The following is a 13,260-nucleotide window of genomic DNA, read 5'->3' on the forward strand; positions in this document are numbered from 1 at the left end:
ATTTACTGCAACAAACATCAGTGAAAGTTTGGCCAGACATAACTACAGCACACCTAGGATCAGGCTGCAAATAAAGATAAAGGACGATGCTATGAGAGCACTAGCTCAGGAAGGTGATAGCACAGATTATCTCATCAACAGGGAATTTCAATCTCAGATCATAGGTCTTGGTGACAACACCATCCTTTGCCACGGACATCTACTTATAAATTTCATAGCAGTAATATAATATCAGAGAGAGTCTGTGAATTCCTGACTCAGGAAAATGGCCTCATTTTTGATACTTACAGAGATGATACAGTGCAAGATCTTTGGGGGTTTGGTTTGGTGGTTTTTTTTCTCTCTGTTCTGTTTCTCCTTTTCTGCTCATTCTGTTGTAGGTACTGTAATGGTTTTGGCAGGAATAACTTATAAGAGGAACAGTGCAATCAGTGAGAAGGTTGGCTAAAGATTATCTATATAAATATGCTATTTTTAATGATAGAGTTAATTACCTTTGCATGTCTGGCTATAGCTTAATGCAAATATAACTTGAGTTAAAACAGGTCTGGCCTAAGCATGCTACATATTGATATTTTAGTTTGGTTATCATACAAGAGTGTTGCTGAGGGTTTTTCTTGACAGTACTGTTGAAACTGCATGCAAAATTGTACTTTTAAAAGACACAGCTTTAAACAAAAACTCTGGGTTTTGTGAAATGGTTGGAACTGAGCCCCAGTTTGACCTGACCTGTGCAGGACTGCAGGCTCAGATTGCCAATCTTAGAAACTTTACGGGTAGATATTTAACTCCATCCCTACTACTAACACACCTAACAATGTACTTGAGAGAACTGATTTCTGAACATTCTCCAAATCCACACTGAAATACAAAGTTTGTCACGTCCACCAAGGCTATGATTACAGCAGGACTAAACCAGCAGAACATTGTGTAAAGTTAACTGTACCCTGGAAAAGTCAGGGCAGACATAGCAATGGTAGTGAAGATCAATGTACTGGCAAAGCTACACTGGGCACCTTGCCTGAAACCTCACTGCTTCTCTTGCAGCTATTGTACCTGAAATTAATAGCAACAAAAAGAGAGCTCACATATCTAACTAAAAGCAGACACTTGTCCCATAACGCCACAGAGGGAACACTGAAAATCCCCACAGGAGAGCATCTATTGTATGCTTCTATCAAGTACTAGTTTACAAAACATCAGCCTGTTTATAGTATTTGCCTAAGTATGTACTTGAAGTGGAAAGTGTTAGCACCTTTCTTCTATAATCTATATTTAGCCACGGTAGTCTGTCATAGTAAGCAAGGCAGGTTTGGTGGGAGCAAATCTTAATAAAGTATCCTATGGTATTGAAAATAACTGAGTCACAGTTGTAATATTTAAACTATTTATAATATCATTAAACAACGGTTCATAGGAAACCACTGTGGAAACCTATTTTCAGTAACATTGCTGTTTTCTGCTACAGAGTGATCTTAGCACTGAATGATCTGAAGACATAGCAGAGCCCAATATTTTTTCAGAAATGTCGTTAATTTCTTATCTATGTCTTCAGAGGTAGTTTTATGGAATTTAAGATTTATGTTTTGATTTACATTTAAATGTCTATATTTAATCTTCATTTCAAACACTATTGGACACTGTCCTGCTCTCCAGTATAATTAACATTTTGTTCAACTATCTTCCTTTGGCCATCAGTTACATTTTATAGAACAATTATTCAGTACATCAGCTCCTGCAAAAAGGTTTGCACAGATGTAAAAAGATACATTCTTAGGGAGAAAAAGACATGGGACTCATGTATTCAGCTAACTTGGAGAATAATTACTAACTGTAACAGGGAACACAGCATTCTCATCAATTAAAGTTTCTGAAGCCATTTCTACTTTTGCTTTTATTTATGTGGCTATGAAATGGGACACTGAAGTTTTAGGCAGTCAGCACCTGGTCCTCCAAACTAATGAAGTCAGTGGAATGGGGGTAAAGGCGTTTTCCCAAAGCCTGTCTGATTTAGGCTGTTTGTGCTACTCCAGAATACTTAATTTAATTACTTATATTTCAGTAATGATATTTTAATTATATATAAACATGCATAACAGAGAGAAAGAGAGTAAGAACAACTTTTAGAGTACTTAGCTGTGTGCTAGAAAGCTGACATACCTCTTACACAGAATTGCACAATAGAATCTGAAAACTGTACAGATTTGGCAAGCCTTGTGAAAAAGGAATAATCTTGCTATCTCTTAATGGTGTAATCCAAAATAATAGTTTTGGGTTAGCCAATCATACTGCTACCTTTTTCTGTTTAGCTTCAGCTAAAATAAATGCAGACCCCTAGGAAGAACAGAAAGGCAGCAAGGTTTAACATTTTACGGTTCCTCGGTGTTCTTTGGGATAATTTTTCAACAGATTAGCAACAATTTAACATGAAATTATTAAATTATATAATGAAGAGTGGGTTCTGCATGGCAGGCTTAAAGTGCAGTGCTTCACCCTCTGGCTTCCTTTAGAAAATGCCTTTTCTCATGAGATAAACCCGTGCCATATTAAGTCCAAAGGCAAGCAAAGGCATTGAGAAATAGAAACATTCAGCACATAAGGAACACTAAACATTGAAGGTGTCTGCATCCAACAGCCCAGCTTCACAGAGATAAATTTTCAAACTGGCTTTTCAAAGGCAGAACCAAGAGACATGACCTGAGGAACCAAGCAGAGGGCTGTGAATTTATTGTTTCTTCAGAGCATACTCTTGCTGTAGGCAGGTGACACACAATTTTCCAGGAGACAGTAGCATGGAGAGCTAAACAGACTCCTAGGGAAACCCTGGTTCAGGGGAAGGAAGAAAAATGATACCATAAATTTGTGTTGAATACTGTCTTTTTCCCCTGAAAAAGGAAACCCTAAAGAGAGGAGGTGTTACAGCCCTGACAATTGCTATGATGAGCGATCCCTTCAGATTATTACACCCCATCTATCTCAGATATAAAAGTTAGCAGTGCAGCATAAAGCCCCTTTCCAGAAGGGAAAAGCTGGAGATCTCCAAGCATCAGCAGGAGAGATGGTGCTGAATACAACAGGGGATAGAGAAAAACATTTTTAATTCCCTAGTGCTCTCAAGGGTTATTCTGAGGGTCACCAGCACTTTCAGAGATGGTGCTTCTATGCAGGCTATATCGTGCAATGTAAAGGGCTTTAAAAGTTTTAATTAAAGAAACCATCCTGAAAGCAGTTACTTATTAGAAGTAAGAAGTAGTCTCAGCTGCCTGAGAAAGCTGAAGGCAATTCCAGGATGTTCAGAGGCAGTCCAAATAAGTTTCCAAAAATTTCTTATACACTTGGACCCTCTTACTACCCTGTCATTATAAAAGCAAAAAAAATACTTTTTTTTTAAAAAATAATGTGTTTATGGGAATCAAACTATTAGTCTGAGTATCCTCAAATATGGTTCTTATTAGCAAGGTGTTACCACAGCTTTCTTGACTAGTAGCTGGTATTCCTTTGGGTAATATTAACAGCTGCAATCAGAGACTGTTAACTATTACCCGGATTAAAGACCTTGTCATTCAGATTTATGGGGGGGTGGGGGGGAGGAAACAAGGATTAATTCCCTTCTAGCACTCACAGGTCAAATATTTATTGTAGCTTAGCTAGTATAATGGGCTTGAACCATGTCATAAGCTTCAACAAAAGCAAGATAACACAATATCATTTCAGCTCTGCTCAGGTCAGGTTCTTCACTGTTTCTGTTAAGCAAAGCAATGACCGTACACATTTTATTTTGCAGAATTACCCTTTAGCAGAAGCGGTATTAGAAAACAGCTTAACAAAAATTCCTCAGCCAGAACGTCTCCTCAACTATCATCTTCAGTGTTTGTAACTATACTATGCAATAAAACTAATTCAGCAAGAAACCTCAAGACCCAAGTTATTTGTAGCAAAAATGCCTAGAGTTGTAATACGCAATCAGTTGCATGAATATATTAATAGTGTTAAGAGCCTTAATCTATATAGTTCTCAAACTTTGCAGATTTGTTGAGCATTATGCTTATCAGAAGCATGCCTTAATGACACAGAACTGAAAACGGTTGCTAGAGCTGAGGAAAAGCTCGTACTGGTTCCTGACACTGCTTGCAGCACTGCTGTGCATGCTTTAGCAGTAGAATTTGGGAAGGGGGGCTAGGACAAACTACAACCCACCCACCCCCCGAGGCTGTAGAGGAAAAGCAGCATGCTAAGACTCAGCAGGCAGAGCCTGGCCAGGTGCACACCAGCAGACTGCATCGCTGCCTTCCCTTGGGAGCCCAGGCTGCCGCAGGAACCCCTCCTTCAGCCTCCAATTTGGTGTGTTAATAATGCTGCACACAAAACCTGATGCTCCCTAGCAACTGCTGCTACACAGGGTGTAGCCTTCTGGATTTTTGTTCATGCTGCTACCAATACAACAGCCATCGGTTTAGCGTCTGCTCAGCCAGGTCAGCCAATCTGAAAGGTAAAAACAGTTGCAGGGGGTTTGGCTTTTCACTCAAAAATTGAGGAGCAGTAAAAAATGCTTTGAAATCTTGGACTCTGCTTGGCATCTCTTTATAAAAAATCAGGTCTTTCTTAGTTTTGCTCCCTGGCTTAGCAGTGGTTTCAGAAATGCCGGCTGGGCTTTCCCCCGTGCGATTGCAGAGGACAGGGCTCTGACCGTCATGCTGCAGTTTTGGTGCTTGCTGGCCCTGGGGCCCCCTTGCACCTCCAGGCTGCACAGCCCTGTTGCCACCCCAACTGTGACACCAGCTTTTTGTACAGACTTAATGAAAACCAGATCAGAAATAACCCCTTCTGAGGAGGTTTATTTTGAAGCTCAGTCAGCTAACTGCACCTTGTTTTTTGATGATGTGGTGACGCTGGGGGCTGCTGCGCTGAGCCCATCTGAGAACAAGTGGCCCAGGAAGCAGGAACTTCCCAAATCCAGCCTGCTGTCAAACCTAGTGCAGGCAGGTTGTGTTTCATATAGCCTCCCAAAGGCTTCACTCGTTGCTGTAAAACAGTTGTTAAAGCAAACCTAAAATAGAGGCTCCTGAACCGTTGGCAGAAGTCACATTGAACTTACTAGGGCTAGGACTTCACCCATTTAAATAAAAGGGCAGTCAAATATTTCTTGTGGTGTCATCATAAACTCACCTGTCCCAGAGCTGCCATAAAGCCATGCAAGCTGGATATAGCCTAATCTCCTAATGCAGAAGATGAAAGACCTTGCATTTCTTAACTTTTGCTTTCCAGCAGGAAGGAAAGTGAAACGATTCATTTTTTCTTGTCAGTCACTTGGATTTTAAGCACTTGGTATTCAGGGCTGAGTCTCTGAGCTGGGGGGGGAGGGAGGTGGGGGTGGGGTGGGGTGTGCCATGAAATTCAAATCTGTTCCACATCCTTTGGATCTGGAGTTTAGTCTCACCTCTGCTTGTCTTTCAGAGTTCGTATTCCATACACAGCGTTAGCTGCTTGTTGTTATACCTCCAGTAAAGTAATTGAATGGCAAATGCTGAATTACATACTTACATCCATGTTTGTCCTTATTTCTGAAATCTGTAACTGTAGCTCCTAATAGTTCAACTACATCAACAAAACCCACAGCATTCACTTTCTTCAACTTACCTCTCTCTACTTAGTAAAATTCAGCAGGCAATCCAGGTGAATAGCACACTGAGGATTACAAAGGATTTCAGCAAATTGGCAGCAGAGCTCAGCTTTGGCACATAGTATTATGGTGGAAGAACTACAAACATTTTTTTCTTTAAATTGATACACTAAAAATAGTCCCCCTTTAAAATCTTGCTGTATAAGAAAAGCTGATAATTGTTTAAAATGTATAGAATAAGCTGAATTTTTTAAGTAACTGCCTTAAGTTTGCAGTCAGATAATTAAATTCAATGCTTTATAATAACTACAGGAACCATGGAGGATTTTTTTTTGTTATACACCCATGGAATCTAGATACGCTGTAGGAGGATTTGCTTTTTGAAGCAGTAGGTATTCGTCATGTGCAGTGTCAAGATACTGAGCTTGATGAACAAATTGCTTAATGACATATTTTTTTACATTTTTTTCTTTGTCTGTCTCTACCTAAAATAGGCTACAATTTTGTCTATGCTTTTGAACTACAAGTAACTACAAGATCCACCTATGAAAATTCTAGCATCAGAAGCATAGTAGGGTTAATGCATTAGGCTTTCACTGATTAAGCTCTAAATTCTGTTTTACAATAGTTCTCGTGTCATACAAATTTCATTATTTAAAGCTGGTTTGCAATTGCTACAATTAGTAGTCTCTGTTTAAGGGAAGACCAGCACTGAAGTATCAGATGTTTTTCTCTTTTAGGTTGTAAAAGGAAAGAAGAGATTTCTACCAAACCAAATCACAAAGAAAACCAGTATCTGACAACACTGAATGCTCAAAGCCTTTCTCACTTGTATTTTCTCATCAGTGACAAGCTTCCTATCTAATCTCAGATAGATGCTAGAACCACTACAGAATTCAAATGTTTAAAATCTAGGTAAGGCTGTGACCAACCTCAGAGGCTTTATCTGCATTAACATCAAAGCCTGCCCTTCAAACCCTCCTTCACCTGACCAAGCCAGCAGCCACCTACACTGGAAACCCTTTATCTCAGCCCTTGGGAACATTCAGCCCAGCCTCAGGAACGGGTATCACCTGGAGTGACCTTGCCCACCAATGTCCTTTGGTGTGGTCCTCTTACACTGTAGACTTCAAGCAGTACTGCCGCAACTTTGTGTTCCTGGCTCACAGCTGTGGCTTGTGATTTGATTATAAGAATGGAAATAAAAGCAAGGCTCATTGCCTGAGGGCTCCTGCTAAGGGAAGTGGTCAGTATGGTGCTGGCTCCTGTGGATCTAAGGTAAGATGCATATTAAGGAGTCTGGGGTAGATGAGACCCTAAGTAATGGCTTTTTATGTTATGAACATGCTGAAACTTGCATTAGGTATATTAATCTTGTGTGGTGCCAGGAAAGCAACAGGTACCTTAGAGTTTGTTCTTAATAAGTGGTATGTTGGATTAGAAAATAGTCATTACATGTGAATGCTGGAAATGGAGGCTTTCTAAAAAGTATTTTTTTTTTGTGTCCTTGGGGCTGTTTTCAGTTGGTCTGTTTTTCTGTTAATCTAACAAAGAGCCAGATAGGAAATTGGATATACCCCTGTGTTGAGTGTTTCTGCTGGTCTGCCCTCAGTAGCTCCTGGCTTAGCATGGGGGTTTTCTGGACTGTACCCCAGAGGCCCCTTTAGGAGTCACCCAATTTGTAATGTGGCCCAAGGAAAACCAAAGAGAGAAGACAGCAGGCAGCAGATGTCCTATGGGCTAGATCACTAGTACTTCAGAGTGATGGTCAGACTTGTGACAAAGAGTGAGTGTATCATATTGCTCTTATTCATTGTTGCTGCTAAATGTTCCTAGCTGTCTGGTATTGCTTGAAATTAGGTACTTTGAAGCATTCCAATATGTCTGGAGCAGCAAAAGGAGGGGAGGAAAAGAAGAACAACTTTAAACGTATACCTAGAATCAATTGTGCTCTGATTTCTGTAGCCTGTAATGTTTACATATTGGTAAAAAGGTATCTGTAGCAAAACACTTATTCCAGCACTGAAAACTGCAGGTCTGGTGCTCTGATCCATGAAGACAGTTTACTGAGTCAGAGGGAGAGACATAATTCTGACTTCAACGGTGCTATGCCGATCCCCGTCAGTCAGGGAGCCTCTGTGTGCTTTTTAGCCGTATCTGCTTGACAACCTGTCCATCTTCTCATGTGACTCTGTTGTTTTCTGTTCTGAAGCTCTAGTCTTCTTCACATTAGTGGGTGTCATGGTAACTGAGGAGCAACTGCACGCAGTAGGCTAGCAAAAACCCAGAACTGCTGAAGGTTAAGAAATAACTGGAAGGAATATTTCAGTAATGTAAAATTTAGAAAAACCAACTAATCACGAAAAAACCAACAAAAAAGCCACCAAGAAAGACACTTCTAACTGGTCTTCATGGCTTTTTTTTGTAAAGAAACACTGGCAGTAAATGAGTAGCATAGCTGGAACGTTGAACAGCAATGTGATGGCTCAGACATGTTGGCAAGCAACAGGGTATGGGTTCAAATCTGGACAGTTTCTCCTGCCTTTGTAGGAAGGAGGCTGATGGCAGAAAACTCTGGAGATGTTTCAGTTTGTCTTTTGGCAGGTGTCTGTGGCCAGAGAAGCAAAGATGAAACTTAACTTTGCACAGTTAGGAACCAGATAAAACTCTTTACAGTTCTTATTCCCAGTAGGCATGTAAGAAGCGCAGGGGGAGCTTGCTGTGGTGTGGGCTTGTGAGAAGGAGCTGCAGGGTGGAATATGCCAGTGTGACCCACCAGGTGGTGGGGAGGCAGCTTGGTGATGAGAGGTGCCTCAGCAAAGAGGTTTGTGAGGGATCATAAGAATGAGAAATACAGATTAAAAAAAAAAAATCTGTTTCACAATTCAAATCCTCTTGAACTACTGACTTCTAGATAGTCTAATGATAAGTGGAAGACAAGGAATGAGCTTGACCTATAGCTCCAGGTCTTGGACTCTCACCTGTGCTGATATTCTTCAGCCTTACTTATGCGTCCTTCAAAAACAGACTCTTTTTCCAAGTGTGTTGAAGACTGCACAGGAGGCATCTTGGCAGCTGCAGGACCTTAGGGATGTTAAACTCTTCTAACCTTGTCCTGGCCAACAAATGTCTGCTTTAGCTGACAACTGATGATAGTTCAGAGCTCTTATGTCATGGAGGGGAAGTGAGATTTCTTCAAAAATATTAGTATAACAAATGCATCCTGGTCCTAATTATTAGAGATGTTTCTTATTTCTGCTTTCCGTTTGTCTAGCTCCAGCTTTCATCCACTGAATCTTTAAATCTAGACTAGACATTCAAGAACTCTCTATGGTAAAAATCTCCCAGCATTGAGACATAGAAAATGCTACGATTTTACCTGGAATGTGTTACATGGCAAAATAATATCTGAAATTGTGTTATTTTTAATACATAAATCATTCTTCAATGAGGCAGACTTGTACTTGGAGAATTACAGGCTTCACATGATGCATCTGTCTGGAAACTTTTTTCTTCTAATAGCATCCAAACAAAGCACTGTACAGCTGTAGGCACATCCAAGGTTGAAAGAACCTTTACAGAAGTGAGGAGGCTGAAAAGCTTTGTGCAGGTGCTGTAATCAGAAGCCCTTTTCTCTTACTTTGTTGTCGGTTTTAGACTGGACAATTTGAAATAACTGTAGTGTTCTTTTTCTTCCACAATTAAGTTAGAAAGCAAGCAAGCAGAATAGTTACTATCAGTCACTAGAAGCTACATCCACCTATATAAAGGAAGCTATCAGGATGTGTAGATGTCATCTGAATTGCAGTGCACTTTTTATGGAATAAGCATTTCATGAGACAGCAGTTGGATTATCTGGCTCTTGCTCTTCCCCTGCCTCTTCTCCCAAGTGTTACACCAGGATCTTTCTTCCACACTCCTCTGGATGTGTACTTGGTCAGCCTTGCCTTCCCACCCCCCCCACCCTAGTGTTTCCCTTGGGTTAACAGCCTTCAACAGTACAGGTGGAAACATTTGCCTCTATGTAAAGCACATTGGTTTAGGCATCATCTTGGGACTAAGAATGTATATATTTAACCAGGAAAAGAACAACCCTTGGCTTTATCTCAAAACTGATGATGAATACAGGCCTAAACGTGCTTGTGCAATGTGTGTATAAAAATCATCTTCTGCCCCCTCTGCTAGTCATCCAGTCATCAGTCTTTCAGATGATGTCGATACTGCAAAGTTGAAATGCCCTCTGCTGCTCTTGGCAGCCCTGCTAAGTGCAAATCCCATCAGTAATTCAGAGCCAGCTGCCCAGGAGAGCTGTAGCCCTGGGAGGGGAGCCTGCCCTGGGGAAGGGGGCTGGTGTCATTGCTTCTGCCTCAGAAAAAGTAAAGAATTGACTTTGCAGCTGGGTAGTGGTTGCAGTATCCTTTGTACGGGTGGAGTGCAAGATAACTTGAAGCCGTATTACTGCTTCTTCCCAGTTTAAACTGAGTAGGAGTAAACCCAGATCCCAGTGTAACCTGGCACAGATGGAGTCCTGCTCAGTTATTTCCTGATGCTGGCAGAGACAGCCAAAGCTCCCTGCTGCAGCCTGTGCAAACCTGGGTGCGGAGTGAGGTGAAAGGGGAGGAAAAGCAGAGCAGCAAATGATGCCAGGAGGAGTGCCTTAGCCAGGTTGGGGGCCAGGGAGTGAGATGCTTATGTGGTAATTGGAATAAATTCTATAAATGCAGTTTAGAATGGATGGAAGGATGCAAGCAATTAATCTGTTTTATTATTTTTAATTTCAGCTTTATATTCAAGTGTAAAACGTGCACAAATGCAAGAATATGCAGACTGAAAGTAAAAACAATGTATGTGAACTTTCATATTAATCTGAAATAGGTTAGAGGTTTATTGCTGGGAGAATCACTAGGGGAAGGGATTTTGAAGCTCCATGCCTTTGTGAGGTTTAGTGAACGGGGGGGAGGCAGAGATGAGATGCAGGGAGCTTGGCAAGCCTTGCTTGTCAAGTTGTATTTCCTGCAGTACTATGGGGATGGGGCCTGAGGGGGGAACTGGGACTGACTTTGGTGCAGAGGCACTTGCCCAAGCTGCTGAGCCCTTACAGCAACCCTGCCTGGGCGTGAGGAGAGGACTAGGTGGGCTGCTGCTGGGGCACTCCTGCTCACTACAGAGGGGCTGCCTTGGGGAGCAACGTGGCTTCAATGTAGGCATAACCCAGGTGTTTAAAACTGGTAAAACTTGACAACAGTTTTGGCTGGTTGGGGGATTTTTTTGGCCTAGGTTTCCCAGGACTACTGCAAGTGTAGTTGACTTTCCCCGTTGGTGGTTAATGAAATGGGGATGAGAGGGAAGTGAATCACTGAAGCTACAGGAAAATTTATTTACAGGAGAACAGTAATGCTGTATATCAAGAAATTTTTTGTTCTGTCACTTGATAGCTCATCAGGCATAAGGAACCAGCAATGGCCTGTCTACACCTGAATTATTTCAAGATTAAAAAGAACTTTGTGATAATTCTATGAGAATATAGAAAGAGACCTATAGAGATGAATGGTAGCTGGACTGAGGCCAAAACCATCACATGCCTTTTTGTTGTAGTTGCATAAACAAAAGATGAGTAATTTCCCACTCTTCTGCTCTTGTCTAAGATCTTTCTTGTCATAGATAATTATAAATCAAAAATAATGAACTTCCCCTTTAATGCATTTCAAGCTTTGGCATGAAGTGGTATAAACAAGTTCTGATGTCTAGTGTATGGGAGCATTAAACCTAATTATTAATAAATAACACTTGATCAAAAACTGAGGGAGCAGTTTAGGGCTGGTGTTATTTTATGCTAATATGTATATCCATAAATAGTATTAACTGGAGTCTCCTCTAACTAATCTTGTGTTCACAGAATAGATACACTCTGTGCAAAATAAATAGAACAGAGGAGTCAGTTTAGCGTGCTGCCTGCCTGGACCTATAAGTCCTCCCCCAGACCTCGGCTCTTCCCATGCTCCTGGAATGCACAAGGATAATACTTCGATTCATGCCTCCTTCTGGTTTTTGCTTTCAGTTCAGTAATTTGGCTCAAGTGAGGTAACACAAGGATCTGCCCTTTTTAGGACTATGGTCTTTTACAAGTTGACTAGTTCTGCTAGTTTGTTATTTTGAAGTTTTCCTACAAAGCTGTTCACCGTACTAAAAACTGAGAAGAATTATCTACAGTTAAATTCGGTGCTAGCAGTATGCTTTACCTTAGTATTTAAATTACAGCAAAGAGGCCTTTCATTGTCCATGCATTTTCTAAAAATAATTCTCTTCTGTGAATCCAGCTAATGCATGCCTATACAAGTCCTGGTTTTTTCCTCTAGGGTGATAGGCTCCTTATTTTATAACCACTCAGTTATTTCTCCTTGGTTACCCCTTTTATTTGCGTACCCTGACAATCACTGCTCCACAGACAGCGATGCTTTTTGCATGTATCCCTGCATTGTTATCCGAACACTGGATGAGCCATCTTCCGAAAGATTTCCACTTTACTGTCTCCATGAGTCCTATTTTCCCCTCTTTGCTCTTTGTGAATAAAGCATTAAACCCTTTGACATATCTGACTATATAGTGACTGAAAGAAATTAGACTACGTAACTGCTCCTGGAAGTTGCTGTCTGGTTTCTTCTGCGTTAACTTACACAAACGCCATACAGCCTAGTGGATAAGAAGTATGTACTTTCCCCAAAGAAAATGCTTGTACTTTCGGGGGTGGGGAGTGGTGTGTGTGGTGTTTAATGTGCTTTCATTCTTCCTTAAACTGCCCCGATTTTGCTACAAAAATTCTTAAGATTTATTTTAAATCATTTAATATATTGGAAAAGTAAATGATGTTTTAAACCATCAGGATCAACTTTGCCGTACTTGCTTGAGAGATGTCCTGTTTGAGGGAAAATGATTGTAACACAGATGGCAAGTATAGTTTTCAGTGCCTTAATGATGTTCTTGTATCATTTAGACTGGTCTGTGTGACTAGAATGGGATAAGACTGAAAAGCTCTGGCTGAAGATCATACTTCTCAGGTGTGCTGTGGGAATCAAACCCACATGTTGCCATGGAAGAAATCTGGGCTGTGGGTGACCCTCTCTTGGGAAGGGTTTTCTTCTGGCGGTGGCACTGACCAGCACAGCCTCATCCCCTGAGGTCATCACCCTTACAGCTGATCCTGCGGCAGCAAGACATTTTGTGAGCCTGCAGGGTGATGGGCAGGTAACTAGGGTCAGCAGTGCTCCCCAGAAAGTGCTGGGAAGAGAGCAACTGGCTTGCAACCAACGTGGGCCAAACCCTGGAGAGCAAAGCAGGCCAGCCAGCGTCCTGTCCCCATGCTGCAGGTGCTGCTGCCAAGGCAAAGCACCCCCAAACCCTGGGCTCCCTCAGTACTGGAGGAACTGAACTACACTTTGATGGGGAAGATGCGCTGCAGTGATAAGCACTTCTGCAGCTGCAGGTTGGGATTCCCTCCTGGGGGTGGCAGTCAGAGCATCATTTTGAACCTGAGCTTGGATGTATCTCGGGCAGAGCAAAGCGGGTGCCCTAAGCCAAAGGTGGACCTGACTAAACCAAAAATGCTGCTTTACTGACAGCTGGGGAGCTCCATCCACTTGCTG

The 13,260-nt window shown here is 41.5% G+C and overlaps 1 protein-coding gene across 1 annotated transcript in view; it reads right to left on the reverse strand.

The window, feature by feature from the left end:
* Window positions 1-13,260, reverse strand: part of FBXW7 (F-box and WD repeat domain containing 7) — a 216,423-nt gene that overhangs the window by 196,088 nt on the left and 7,075 nt on the right. The gene's annotated exons all lie outside the window — the stretch shown is intronic.

This window comes from Falco punctatus, assembly GCF_963210335.1.
Source record: "Falco punctatus genome assembly, chromosome: 1".
NCBI lineage: Eukaryota > Metazoa > Chordata > Aves > Falconiformes > Falconidae > Falco > Falco punctatus.